The following is a 9,202-nucleotide window of genomic DNA, read 5'->3' as shown; positions in this document are numbered from 1 at the left end:
AAGACACGAACATTATTAAGCATATCTGGGATGCCTAGCAACGTGCTGTTCAGAAGAGACCTCCACCTCATCGGACTCTTACGGATTTATGGACAGCCCTTCAGGGTTAATGATGTCAGTTCCCTCCACCACTACTTGAGACATTAGTCGAGTGCATTCCACTTCTGCGTGATAGCGGGGGCCCTACACGATGTTAGGCAGATGACCTGTTTTTTTGACTCTTCAGTGTATATTACGTTACAGCTATAGCTATCGCTGTGATACACGCTACTTGGCTAAGACGAAGTACAGACAGTTCGTACCTCTCTCGAAACCACAGCTCCCTAGAATATAAAAAATCACTGGGAATAAGGGAAGAATTGTCGCTGAAGGTACTTGCATTTAATATTCGACTTACTCGCAGTAGGTTCACTTCCACTTTAGTAACTTGTAGTGATCTAACGGACAAATCTTTGAATATCTAACGTATCGGCTATCTGGTTAAAATGATAAATTCGACAGAATGAACACCCCTAGGTTTGCGAGAAAATACGCATTCAAACTAGTGGCAAGCAGCTCGTTAATGACTAAACACGCTATGTTATAAGCGTACCAGTCAATATCAGAAAGAACAAAGCAAACCATAATAATTGGAAGCTACTTTTTGTACGCAAAAATAAATAAAAGGAATTAATTAAATCAAGAATCACTTTCTCAATCGCAGCGCTGCTTTAACACACAGATTAACCACTATTATGAATTAATCGCACTCATTCCAGTACCTGAATCTATAATCGAATACAATCACTCACGAGAGCGTCACCACAGACTTACGAAGCTGAGAACAATGTTGAGTCGTGCGCTCACGCCGTTCCTGTCTCGGCTAACGAAAGCTGCAGGATGAAAGTTGCCGTGACCAGTGTGACGAGCCCTGCAGTGTGTTGCGCCGAACGGCCGTTCATCGCTTACACTGACCACAACTATCTGCTATTCCTTTCCACCAAACTAAGTTGGCATTACTAACACTAGTTACTCGCAGTAACTTTTAAGATGGACTCATTCTCTCATTCAACCATTCGCGAACATTTTTAGGCAAATGGGGAGCAGACAGGTAGTATAGAAATACACTAAATGAATGTGTTAGCTCGTCCATTCAACAGAGGCACCTTACTGACTTAACTAAGCAACGTGTGTTACCAACTCTGCACTATACATGCAAGATTCGTATTTGTGATATTGATGAAATGAACCTGATCGCCCCGTTTCAGGACGACCAGCACATATGAAGCAATCTGAATGGTGTCAGGTTTGTTTGAAAGAGTTCTTGAATCATGCGCAGAAGTGTAAAAGGATGCGTGACAGTAACATGCAGTGCTGCCTGCCAATGGCGTCTGCTTCTATGTAGATGGGAATGAGATGATAAACTGGCTCATATCTTACGAGGTATTGGCTTCTGGACACATTACTATGAGACATTTTCTTCTAATTTTGACCAATATCACCTCCTGTAGGAATATATGATACATTTTTAAAACGCCCTGTATATTCTGGCACATCAGGTAGAATATTCTACGTGAAAGGAAAGGTTTGGCCGATGAGGCTGGGAGGAAGAACATGAAGATCTTGAAATACTAACACCGCAGATCTAAACACTGAGAGAAAATCTTTCTTGTTGACACACTTCAACAGTTGTGTGAGGATCCATGTCTGCTCACATGTGCTGATGGCGGAAAGGCAAGTAAATCAGCTGCTGATGGTGCCTGCACACGCTTGAACAGTAAAAAGAAAGAGAGACTATGGTTCGAGTTGCCGCCGACGACGAGGTCGACAGCTACGTCTACATGCATTCTCTGCCAGCTGCCTTACGTGGCGTAGGAGAAACTCGTGCCACAGTCGCCTCCCCTCCTCTCTTTTCAGTCGCAAATGACGCTCGGGAAGAATTGTTGGCAAGCCTCTACATCTACATCTAAACCCACGCTCTGCAGACCACTGTGAAGTATACGGGAGAAGGCAGTTCCTAGTGTAGCAGTTATCAGGATTTCGTCCCGTTCCATTCATGTATTGAACGCATGAAGAATAATTGCTTGAATGCCTCTGAGTTTGCTGTTATTAATAAAATCTCATCTTCACGATCCCTACGAGAGCGATACGTAAGTGGGTTGTAGGATATTCCTAGATTCATCATTCAAAACTGGTTCTCTAAGCGGTGTACGTAGGCTTTCTCGGAATAGTTTTCGCCTCTCTTCACTAGTCTACCAGTTCAGTTTATTCGGCATTTCCGCGACACTTTCCCATCAGTCAAACAACATTGTGACCATTCGTACTTTCTCTCCAAGTGTTCAGTATCTTCTATTAAGTACGAGTCCCACACACTGGACCAGCTTCCCAGGATGGGTCGTATGGGTGATTCGTAAGAAATTTCCTTTGGAGACTAGCTGTGTTTCCAAAAAAGTGTGTCACCTGCTTTAGATACGACGCACCCTAATAAAGTATTCCATTTCATGTCCCTGCAAAGTGTTACTCCCAGGTATTTGTATGAGCTGACCATTACTAGCTGCCACTCACTGATATCATACCCATAGCATACAACTCTTTCTGCGTTTTGTGATGTGCGCAATTTCATATTTCCGAACATTTAAAGCACTATGCCAATCTTTGCACCCCTTTGAATCTTACCAAGATCCGACTGAAAATTTGTGCCGCTTATTTTCAGGCAGTGCCTCATTATAGGTAACTGCATCACCTGCGAAAAGACTGAGGTCTGCAAGGTCATTCATACACAACATGAATAGCAAGGGTCCCAACAGACTTCCCAGGGGCACACCTGAAGATATTTCTACATGTGTCGATGACTCTCCATCCGAAGCAATATACTGTGGTCTTCCTTCCAAAAAATCATCAGTCCAGTCAAAAATTTTCCATGATAACCCGTACGATAGTGCTTTTCATAATAAGAGCAAGTGTAGTACCAAGTCAAATGCTTTTCGGAAAGCAAGAAACACTGCATCTGCCTGACAGCCTTAGCCTTGATCCATGGCTTTCGGGACGTCATGTGAGGTCAGGGGGAGATGGGATTCACATGATCGATCAATACTGGTTGGCGTGAAGGAGGTCATTCTGTCCGATATGCCTCATTATGTTCGAGCTTTGAGCATGTTCTAAGATACCAGAACAAATGGATATCAAGGATATTGGACGGTAGTCTTGTGGACCACTTTTGCTATCCTTCTCCTAGACGAGTGTGCCTTGTGCATTCTTCCAACTACTTTGCACGTGCTCTGTTTGAGAGGTCTACGGCAGATTATGGTTAAAAGAGGGGCTAATTCGACTGCAAATCAGATATAGAATTTAACAGGGATTCTATTGGGCCCTTAAGCTTCGTTCCAGCTTATCGATTTCAGCTGCTTCTCCGCACCACTGACGCTAACTCTTATTTCACTAATCTCTGCAGTGGCGTTGCAATTCTCCTGGGCTTTTCTTTTTAAAGAACACTTGAAAACGGAGCTAAGAATCTCCGATTCTTCTTTGCGACCCTACATTTCATTCCTATCTCGTCCATGAATGTCTGGGCACTAACTTTGGTGCTAAAAACAGCCTTTACCTACGACCAGAATTTTTTTCGGTTTTGTGAAAGGTAATTTAGCAATATTCTACTACAGTAGTCACTGAAGGTTTGACGCATTCCTCTGTTAATAGCCAAACGCATTTCACTCAGCATCTTTCTGTCTATAGCCCTATACTTTGTTTTACAAACGGTTCAAATGGCTCTGAGCACTATGGGACTTAACTGCTGAGGTCATCAGTCCCCTAGAACTTAGAACTACTGAAACCTAACTAACCTAAGGACATCACACACACACTTGTCCGAGACAGGATTCGAACCTGCGACTGTAGCGGTCCCGCGGCTCCAGATTGTAGCGCCTAGAACCGCTCGACCACTCCGGCTGACCTTTGTTTTACACATATTGTATAGTAGTCTGTGTTTCTTTAGAAGTTGGTTTAGAGTTACTGCGTACCACGGTGAGTTTTTCATATGATGAACTGCTCTAATAGTTTCATATCTATCAAGTATATGATCGACTGTTGTTCTAAACCTGAGCCGTAGTACTTGCACATGCTACTCCAAAGCGCTAAATGTTTTGAGTTCCTTAATGAGATACGAAAATAGTGGATCTTTATCTACTTTTCTGCTCGTGTAGATCCTTCTGCTTTGTTTAATTACCCTTTGTATTTCCGCAGTCATTGTTCCTCATGGTCATTGATACCAGTTTCTTTCTGAACACCAATTATATTATTACACTACTGGCCATTAAAATTGCTACACCAAGAAGAAATGCAGATGATAAACGGGAATTCATTGGAAAAATACATTATACTAGAACTGACATGCGATTACATTTTCACGCAATTTGGGTGCATAGATCCTGAAAAATCACTACCCAGAACAACCACCTCTGGCCGTAATAACGGCCTTGATACGCCTGGGCACTGAGTCAAACAGAGCTTGGATGGCGTGTACAGGTACAGCTGCGCATGCAGCTTCAACACGATACAGTGTGCTCCCTGCCGCCGTTGGATAAGCAGCTGCAGCAGCAAGTCGTATACTCCTAGCTCACTCATTTGTTACATAGTTTAATTCTTAATTTCTTTGCGTGTTTTTGGTACTTGCATTGTTTACTTCATAAATTTCAGGCGTATTATAGTATTTGAGAGTTGTAGCATCGCGTTTTAGTACCTGAATAGTGTAAATTCGCGTAGTCGTCTGTCTTCTGTTTTTGTTTAGAACGGCCAGTGTCGGTTGGTCAGAGTCAGTGTACTCCCTGCCGCCGTTGGATAAGCAGCTCCAGCAGCAAGTCGTATACTCCTAGCTCACTCATTTGTTACATAGTTTAATTCTTAATTTCTTTGCGTGTTTTTGGTACTTGCATTGTTTAATTCATAAATTTCGGGCGTATTATAGTATTTAAGAGTTGTAGCATCGCGTTTTAGTACCTGAATAGTGTAAAATCGCGTAGTCTCCTTCCGCCGCCGAGCAGTGTGTCAGCAGTGCGCAAGTAGCAGCATTACTGCATTTACTAGGCAATCTTGTATTTTAATAACCATTTAAATTTTGTCGATTTGTTTGCGCTCTCCGTAGATTAGTTCAGAAGTTCTTTGCACAACAGTTTTTAGCATGGATAGGGACTGCAACTGCTGTGTTCGGATGCAGGCTGAGTTGGCATCCCTTCGCTCCCAGCTTCAGGCAGTGTTGGCTTCTGTCACACAGCTTGAGGCTGTTGCCAATGGGCATCACTGTGGGGGTCCGGATGGGGGTTTGTCGGGGACGGCCAGCTCGTCCCACGCATCCCCCGATCGGACTACGACTGTGGTTGCCCGGGATACTGCCCGCATTGAGGCTGATCCCTCACCTGTGGTAGAGTGGGAGGTCATCTCAAGGTGTGGCAGGGGGCGAAAGATATTCTGGAGGGCTGAACGGAAGGCCTCTCCAGTTTGTCTGACGAACCGGTTTCAGGCTCTGTCTCAGGCTGCTACTGATCTTCGGCCTGACATGGCTGCTTGTCCTTTTCCAGAGGTTGCCCCTCAGTCTGCAAAATCCGGGCGGTCGCAGAGGGTGGGCTTACTGGTAGTTGGGAGCTCCAACGTCAGGCGCGTAATGGGGCCTCTTGGGGATATGGCTGCAAGGGAGGAGAAGAAAACCAATGTGCACTCCGTGTACATACCGGGGGGAGTCATTCCAGATGTGGAAAAGGTCCTTCCGGATGCCATGAAGGGTACAGGGTGCACCCATCTTCAGGTGGTCGCTCATGTCGGCACCAATGATGTGTGTCGCTATGGATCGGAGGAAATCCTCTCTGGCTTCCGGCGGCTATCTGATTTGGTGAAGACTGCCAGTCTCGCTAGCGGGATGAAAGCAGAGCTCACCATCTGCAGCATCGTCGACAGGACTGACTGCGGACCTTTGGTACAGAGCCGAGTGGAGGGTCTGAATCAGAGGCTGAGACGGTTCTGCGACCGTGTGGGCTGCAGATTCCTCGACTTGCGCCATAGGGTGGTGGGGTTTCGGGTTCCGCTGGATAGGTCAGGAGTCCACTACACGCAACAAGCGGCTACACGGATAGCAGGGGTTGTGTGGCGTGGGCTGGGCGGTTTTTTAGGTTAGATGGCCTTGGGCAAGTACAGAAAGGGCAACAGCCTCAAAGGGTGCGGGGCAAAGTCAGGACATGCGGGGACCAAGCAGCAATCGGTATTGTAATAGTAAACTGTCGAAGCTGCGTTGGTAAAGTACCGGAACTTTTTAGAGATAAATTCTGCCGAAATTTTTACAAAGGTACAGACGGTGTTTAGAAAGGATAGATTGCATGCAACCGGTGGTGGAGTGTTCGTCGCTGTTAGTAGTAGTTTATCCTGTAGTGAAGTAGAAGTGGATAGTTACTGTGAATTATTATGGATGGAGGTTACACTCAACAACCGAGCTAGGTTAATAATTGGCTCCTTTTACCGACCTCCCGACTCAGCAGCATTAGTGGCAGAACAACTGAGAGAAAATTTGGAATACATTTCACATAAATTTTCTCAGCATGTTATAGTCTTAGGTGGAGATTTCAATTTACCAGATATAGACTGGGACACTCAGATGTTTAGGACGGGTGGTAGGGACAGAGCATCGAGTGACATTATACTGAGTGCACTATCCGAAAATTACCTCGAGCAATTAAACAGAGAACCAACTCGTGGAGATAACATCTTGGACCTACTGATAACAAACAGACCCGAACTTTTCGACTCTGTAAGCGCAGAACAGGGAATCAGTGATCATAAGGCCGTTGCAGCATCCCTGAATATGGAAGTAAATAGGAATATAAAAAAAGGGAGGAAGGTTTATCTGTTTAGCAAGAGTAATAGAAGGCAGATTTCAGACTACCTAACAGGTCAAAACGAAAATTTCTGTTCCGACACTGACAATGTTGAGTGTTTATGGAAAAAGTTCAAGGCAATCGTAAAATGCGTTTTAGACAGGTACGTGCCGAGTAAAACTGTGAGGGACGGGGAAAACCCACCGTGGTACAACAACAAAGTTAGGAAACTATTGCGAAAGCAAAGAGAGCTTCACTCAAAGTTTAAACGCAGCCAAAACCTCTCAGACAAACAGAAGCTAAACGATGTCAAAGTTAGCGTGAATTCGATAGTAAAATTCTATGTACCGACTTGACAGAAAATCCTAGGAAGTTCTGGTCTTACGTTAAATCAGTAAGTGGATCGAAACAGCATATCCAGACACTCCGGGATGATGATGGCATTGAAGCAGAGGATGACACGCGTAAAGCTGAAATACTAAACACCTTTTTCCAAAGCTGTTTCGCAGAGGAAGACCGCACTGCAGTTCCTTCTCTAAATCCTCGCACAAACGAAAAAATGGCTGACATCGAAATAAGTGTCCAAGGAATAGAAAAGCAACTGGAATCACTCAACAGAGGAAAGTCCACTGGACCTGACGGGATACCATTTCGATTCTACACAGAGTACGCGAAAGAACTTGCCCCCCTTCTAACAGCCGTGTACCGCAAGTCTCTAGAGGAACGGAAGGTTCCAAATGATTGGAAAGAGCACAGGTAGTCCCAGTCTTCAAGAAGGGTCGTCGAGCAGATGCGCAAAACTATAGACCTATATCTCTGACGTCGATCTGTTGTAGAATTTTAGAACATGTTTTTTGCTCGAGTATCATGTCGTTTTTGGAAACCCAGAATCTACTATGTAGGAATCAAGATGGATTCCGGAAACGGCGATCGTGTGAGACCCAACTCGCTTTATTTGTTCATGAGACCCAGAAAATATTAGATACAGGCTCCCAGGTAGATGCTATTTTCCTTGACTTCCGGAAGGCGTTCGATACAGTTCCGCACTGTCGCCTGATAAACAAAGTAAGAGCCTACGGAATATCAGACCAGCTGTGGGGCTGGATTGAAGAGTTTTTAGCAAACAGAACACAGCATGTTGTTATCAATGGAGAGACATCTACAGACGTTAAAGTAAACTCTGGCGTGCCACAGGGGAGTGTTATGGGACCATTGCTTTTCACAATATATATATAAATGACCTAGTAGATAGTGTCGGAAGTTCCATGCGGCTTTTCGCGGATGATGCTGTAATATACAGAGAAGTTGCAGCATTAGAAAACTGTAGCGAAATGCAGGAAGATCTGCAGCGGATAGGCACTTGGTGCAGGGAGTGGCAACTGACCCTTAACCTAGACAAATGTAATGTATTGTGAATACATAGAAAGAAGGATCCTTTATTGTATGATTATATGATAGCAGAACAAACACTGGTAGCAGTTACTTCTGTAAAATATCTGGGACTATGCGTGCGGAACGATTTGAAGTGGAATGATCATATAAAATTAATTCTTGGTAAGGCAGGTACCAGGTTGAGATTCATTGGGAGAGTCCTTAGAAAATGTAGTCTATCAACAAAGGAGGTGGCTTACAAAACACTCGTTCGACCTATACTTGAGTATTGCGCATCAGTGTGGGATCCGTACCAGATAGGGTTGGCGGAGGAGATAGAGAAGATCCAAAGAGGAGCGGCGCGTTTCGTCACAGGGCTATGTGGTAACCGTGATAGCGTTACGGAGATGTTTAACAAACTCAAGTGGCAGACTCTGCAAGAGAGGCGCTCTGCATCGCGGTGTAGCTTGCTCGCCAGGTTTCGAGAGGGTGCGTTTCTGGAATAGGTATCGAATATATTGCTTCCCCCTACTTATACCTCCCGAGGAGATCACGAATGTAAAATTAGAGAGATTAGAGCGCGCACGGAGGCTTTCAGACAGTCGTTCTTCCCGCGAACCATACGCGACTGGAACAGGAAAGGGAGGTAATGACAGTGACACGTAAAGTGCCCTCCGCCACACACCGTTGGGTGGCTTGCGGAGTATAAATGTAGATGTAGATGTAGATACCACAGTTCATCAAGAGCACTGACTGGAGTATTGTGACGAGCCAGTTGCTCGGCCACCATTGACCAGATGTTCTCAGTTGGTGAGAGATCTGGAGAATGTGCTGGCCAGGGCAACAGTCGAACATTTTCTGTATCCAAAAAGGCCCGTACAGGACCCGCAACATGCGGTCGTGCATTATCCTGCTGAAATGTAGGGTTTCGCAGGGATCGAATGAAGGGTAGAGCCACGGGTCGTAACACATCTTAAATGTAACGTCCACTGTTCAAA

The sequence above is a fragment of the Schistocerca cancellata genome, chromosome 8, assembly GCF_023864275.1.
Source record: "Schistocerca cancellata isolate TAMUIC-IGC-003103 chromosome 8, iqSchCanc2.1, whole genome shotgun sequence".
Classification (NCBI taxonomy): domain Eukaryota; kingdom Metazoa; phylum Arthropoda; class Insecta; order Orthoptera; family Acrididae; genus Schistocerca; species Schistocerca cancellata.
The sequence above is the reverse complement of the archived record's forward strand: the minus strand, read 5'-3'. Positions refer to the sequence as shown.